This window comes from Poecilia mexicana, unplaced genomic scaffold (genome assembly GCF_051168715.1).
Source record: "Poecilia mexicana isolate PSO_F unplaced genomic scaffold, ASM5116871v1 scaffold_6, whole genome shotgun sequence".
NCBI classification, from domain to species: Eukaryota; Metazoa; Chordata; class Actinopteri; order Cyprinodontiformes; family Poeciliidae; genus Poecilia; species Poecilia mexicana.
In genome coordinates, this window is record NW_028263375.1 from 9,695,141 (window position 1) to 9,701,232 (window position 6,092).

The window sequence follows — 6,092 nt, forward strand, 5'->3', positions numbered from 1 at the left end:
ATCTGAACTAGGCAAAATATCAGATCCTTTTGCCCTTCAAAAACCACGATGACTCGGATGACGGCTGCTTGGGGCAACATGATTTACAGGCCAACATGTCTGAGTGCCCTTCAGCAGCCATACATTTTCTTCCTCTCAGGTGACACGTTTACCTGAATTAATCCCTAAACCAGCGTTGCGAGCAGAATGATTTCTGAAGCGCTGAGGGTGGAGGGATCTTAATCAGAAATTAGAACATCTAATTACAGCCACAAATATCATCTGCAGTGTGCCCCACTCACTTCATTTGACACATCTATTAACCATCCCCAGCTGCTGCTTCATGCAGCATTACAAACATGATGCTAGTGATGACACATTTTAGTCATGGCCCTGAAGGGGGGCTAATGCTGAGAAGGAGATAATGGTGAATCATCAAACTTCAACCAATCACACTGCCTGCAAGATTCAGTGCAATATACTGACTTTTTGTGTATCAAATCTAACAGAGGACTGCTGTAAACCATTAGAACCACTGTAAAAATACTAAATCTTACCAAGTACTTTTTGTGTTTCTACTGTAAATATCTTAGTACATTTGAAATAAGACAAAACTAACTCATAAGTAACTTTTTAGCAAGATATTGGAACTTGTTTAAATAAATTCCCTAATATTGATGAAAAAGTGCTGGTTTCATTGGTAGATTATTTCACCTATAACATGGGAAAATGGTCTTGTAAATAATCTGCCAGTGGAAATAGAATGTTTTCAACCAAATAAAGACATTGACTTAAAACAAGCTTGTATATCTTGCAGAAGTTACTTTTAAGTTGTCTTATTTCAAGGGTACTGAGATATTTGCTCTGGTTTAACGAACCTGGATCCAAAACAGAACATCGACATGCTGAAAAGGTTGTTACTACCACCAGGGAGAAAACTAAAACATGCAAGATGCCAGCCCTCGAGGATCAACTTTGGGCACCCCTGGTCTAGAAACTAGACCAAAATTACTTGGTAAAATTTTGTGTTTTTGCAGTGATGTCTGTAAAGCATCCAGAAGCCATTTGAACAACCACAACACAGAAGAGTAGCTGGAATATTGGTTGGCATGAGAGAGCCTTCATAATTAGCATTGAAGGGCAAAAGTAATGATAGGACAAGTGGACACAGATGAACCCCTGTGGTAAAATGAACATGCTCTAAAATCCAACCGTAAAACTATATTTTATCGGTCATACTAAAAAATAACATTTATTTTATTTAAAATATGTATCGTCAAAGGGGGGAATAAAGCTGAAATGAACAAACTAGGCTTATTCTTGCTTCAAAAGCAGGAAGCGGACTATAGCACTGGGAATTCTGGGTGGATAGAACCAAAACAAACTAGAGTTAGCAGGAAAAATGGCTTTTACCAAAGACAAAAGAGAAATCATCCATTCTACCACCGCAAAAATCTGACACTACTCCACTTTTGTTTATATTATGTGAAGAAGAAAGTTGTGCTCATGTCTTCTTTATTGGATTTTGTGCCGTTTCATCAAACTGTCCCTTTGATTATCCAAAATTTCTACAGTCTCTGTAAAATTTCCATCAGTTGTTGACATTAAGTTGACATTTCAATTGGTCAAATTAATTACAGGCATGCAGTCAGGTAATATACAAGACTAAAAATATATTATTTAACCAAATTCTGCATGCAAACAGCTCTTTGGCATTGCAATAATGCACAAATTAAAATTCCAATGGCATTGGAGCTATAATTTAAGAAACCATCTAAACTGTTGCTATTTATTGGTTGTGCACCAATTCACTTTGTTGTTAAGTCTAAAGTTATAATATCTATAATTTCTCTTTCTATATACAGCTAAATAGGAGAATTTCTAAATCAAGCTACAGTTGAGCTCAAAGTTGTTCAAACCTCCTGGCAGTTTTAAATTTAAAATGTTGCATGAACTTCAACAATATTTCTTTAAACAGGAGGCAATAATTATTTGGATGGCCCAGACAGAGCTCTGGCTTTAAACTGTGAAGGGAGCTAAAGAGTAAGGTGATGGTGAAGAGGCCTTCAAACTTCAAAGGCCTGGAGTTTATTACCATAAATAAATCCTGAAAATAAGAGTACAAACATTCAGAAAGTTGGTCAGCAAATACAAAAAAAGTTTGGTTTCTCCAATGCCAGTAAAGATGTTCATTTGGAAGTGCATATATGGTTTCATTTGTGCCATTCTTTATTAAAACCTAAATCAAAAACTGATCAAAACTGATGCAGTCTTAAAATGGTTTCATCTCTTGAGAGCTGCTTGTCTCATTTCCCGTCAAACTTCTGGTTGAATGGAAATAATTTTAAATCCAAATGAAGTCTTGACCAAGGACACCAAAATAGTCGGAAGAGAGGAAGTGTGAATCAAAATCACATCCTTCTTATTCTGCTGATTACTGAGTGGAGTATGTATACATTTCAACTTGACTTTCTAAATAAAAACTAATTTTCCTCAAAAATGATAGTCCTTTTACTTGGTTTCATTATCTTCTGAGACATCCTGGCCTGATTTCACAAACCAAAATTCTTGGTTGAATAAAAAATATTTTCCATCTAAATATAGCAGGCACATGGATAATTTATGGCTCAGCTATACACTTGTCCTCCTGTACCATTATAAATTATCTGCTAGAACTATTAGACTAAATGTTAGTGTGCACACAATAAATTTTAACATAATTTAAATAGCTTTGATAACTATAAAATAACAATAAGTGTGGCAAAACAATAAATTAAATGTTTAAATGATAATATTTTCATTTGAGGGGTTTGCAGACAGCAGTTCTAGCCACAATTACCAGTTATGACTAATGATATATTATAACTATGACTAACTGTAACAAAGTGACAAAATATCATATCAATAAGATTAGGAATGTTAGCATTCCACAGGTGATAACAGCTGGCTAATGTTTCCATCATATAGGAAATGAGCTGTCCTTGGTAAGCCAAACAGTGACAGTACCCCGCATGAAGCTGACGTGACATTAGATATGAAATGTCCCAGAAAGTCATGCCACATTAAAGATAGTCAGCTTAACCAAAACAACCACATTGGTTTTGAATAACGGAACAAGGTGAGCAACCGCATCACCTTCCGTTCAACACTGAAACACGAAACAAGCCCCGTTTCCAGCAGCTGACTGACTCCATGTTCCCACTCTCACCGACTCCCAATAAATTTTCTTGCCCCCTCTTTTATACAACCCTCCTTGGGATAAATCAAGCCCCTAACTGGCCGACATTTTGTTCTAGAAGGCTAGGCTAGCTCCCTGTCGCTAACGGTACCTGGACGCGCTTTTATTTTAACAGCCAGTCAGGGCGATGACAGCAGGGATGAGGGGAGGTTATGTCTTAACATGACCCCCTCGTGGAAGCTCGAAGCTAAAAACAGCCGAGGGAGGGTTGTTGTTGTTGTTGCTGCTGCTGCTGGTGATTTCACTGAGGGATAACGGTCGCTAGCGCGCGGATGCAGTTAGTTAGCCGCGAGGTGGCTAAGTTACCTCGGCTTGCTATGGACCGTTATCGCCCGCTTGTTGTACCCGGAGGGAAGGAAGGTGGGAGGAAGGGGAATAGCTCCAGTTCGCCCCGAAAGGTACCGTGAAACCCATAAAAACAAACAAAAACATTCACCTTCGGAACTGCAATGGTGTCCGCGGCGTGCTTGTGGAGGTCTCACAGAGGAGGAAAGGGTCTCCAGAGCAGCAGCAGCCGCCGCACTGCAATGGCAGGCAGTGGATGAAGCCTTCCTTCTCCACTCCACCCCCCGCTCCGCGCTCGCGTTTCGGCTGCCTTCTCCGCCGCGGTGACAGTGACGGGCTGGCTCGGAAGAAACCATTCCCGTTTGTTCGCGGGGGAGAGAGCAGGGAAGGGATGCAGATTGTAGGATCGCCACAGCAGCAGAAGCAGCGGCATGGAGCGCCATTCCACCGAGAGAGCAAAAACAATGGAGGAAAAATGATCTATGGATGATCTCCGCTCCCAATGTGGAAGGAGGAATGGAACCGGCTGTTCATTATGTCATCGATTCCAATAGATCCATTAATAAGGAATATTTCATACAGACAGAATGGACTCATTTCTCTTAAAGCTGCAGTATGTAACTTTTATTAAATATATGGTTTTCTTTTTTTACTATTTGTTAAAACTGTCACCAAGTTTTGACAGTATGTTCTGAGCAGAGAAGGGTAGTAAACTAGTTACATTTACTTTTTGGGAAAAATGAAGACAATTTTTACTTGAGTAATTTTATTAAGAAATATTGCTACTTTTACTTAAGTAAAATTTCTTGATTCTCTACCCATTGAATGTTTTAACCAAAAATTCAGCAGACACAGAAACACACCTGGAGTTTTGTTAAAGTTTCATAAGTTTTTTTATTGAAAGAAACTGATTTAGAAAAATTTTCTTTTGCCTGATTTGTTTTTTGTTACTTATGTGAATTATTGTCATTTTCTTTTATATTGAAAATATATATATATTTCTGGTTGAATTTATTTATTTCTATTAATTGATTTCAAAATACCAGGATGTGCACCTAACTTTATACATTTTTGTCTGTCTAATAACATCACTTAAAAATATAAAATTAGACGTTATAATTAGTGGCTCAGTAGTTACTTTATCAAATAATTTTTTAGTCTTAACTGAGTAATTTCTTGGACGACTACATTTTAACTTTTACAACATCAAAAAAGTAGTGCAATTCTTACTTGAATATAAAAACAAAATGTTTATCTTCAAGCGGAATAACAAACCTCAGCATACAACCAGACCTGGAATAGATTAGAAAAGAAAATATTTTTGCTTTACAAAGGCCTAGTCAATGTCCAAAATTAAATCCAAATGAGTATTTGTGGTAAGATTTGAAAAGTTAACACAGCCTCTTTGAAGTAATACTGACCAATCAATTTGTTATGTTACTTTCATTCAGCCAGCTGCCACACATTCATACACTAAATATCCATATTCATAAATGGCCTTGCCCAAAAGTATAACAGCATATGATAGACAGGGAAGTCAAAGTCAAACCCAAAACCTTCCGATGGCAATGCAATAATTATTTCACAATGTGCCACATTATTGAGTCAAAAATAAAATGTCTTGATGCTTAAAGCTGGTGGAGACACAATTCAGTTCAGTGTATTTACATAGCACCAATTCACAACAAATATTTATAAAAAATAATTTAAATTCAATCATACATACAACCCAATTGATCCTAGTTATCAGTCAGTGCATTAGCATCAATTAATTATTAACAGTATGTAAACAGTCTTGAACAACACAACAGACTTGCAGCAAACTGTTTCTGCAAAATATTGACTCAGTTTCACCTTCTTCTACATTTTATTAATACAAAACTTCTAAATCCAAGTATTTGTTTTCTTCCATTTTACAATTATGCACCTTTGTGTTTCCATAATACCATTAGTTAAAGTTTAATAGTTGTAAGGAATTGGAGGAAACCGAAGGGATGTCATCACTTTACGACGCTGCAGTAAAGCTTTATTTGATGATGGGATAGATATTATTATTATTAAATACTATGAAAACAGAAAATAAGTTGTTAGTGGCTTAAAAACATAAAGTTAATGGTTAGAAAGCTTTAAGATACATTTTTAAATTGTACATCTGTGAAAGCATTAATTATCTTTATTTTATCTGCACTTGTGTGTCTGTACAAAACATAACTGATGCAAAGCACATTCCACATGCAAAACAAATGATAAATGATTCAGTATCGACATAATTTTTAGCGAATGTGAACTTCTTTTATACAGAAAGCTGAGGTACATTACTCAAGTAGTAATGACATGCTGCAGAAGGTAATTTAAAATTCAGAGGATAGAATTAGAATCCAGCCCACAGTCACGATGCTCAATACCCCGTCCCAAGGGGCTCACAGATTTAATCAATATACAGTATAATGTAAATTGTGCAATGCACCAAACCTCACTCTCTAGACTCTCTCGTGCATGTTAGTTGTTTTTTTATTATTATTATTATTTGGTGCTGGATTTTCCAGATATGGCTAATTCTTTGCAGCAGCTTCTTCTTCTTCTTGTATTG

General features: G+C 36.6%; 1 protein-coding gene across 6 annotated transcripts in view; it reads right to left on the reverse strand.

The window, feature by feature from the left end:
* tjp1b (tight junction protein 1b) overlaps positions 1-3,795 on the reverse strand; it is a 47,015-nt gene extending 43,220 nt beyond the window's left edge. For all 6 annotated transcript variants that reach the window (XM_088006207.1, XM_088006203.1, XM_088006206.1 and 3 more), the window contains exon 1: positions 3,654-3,795. The gene's annotated coding sequence lies outside the window, so the exon portion shown is untranslated. The remainder of the gene's footprint in view (positions 1-3,653) is intronic.
* Between the last annotated feature and the right edge of the window lie 2,297 nt (positions 3,796-6,092).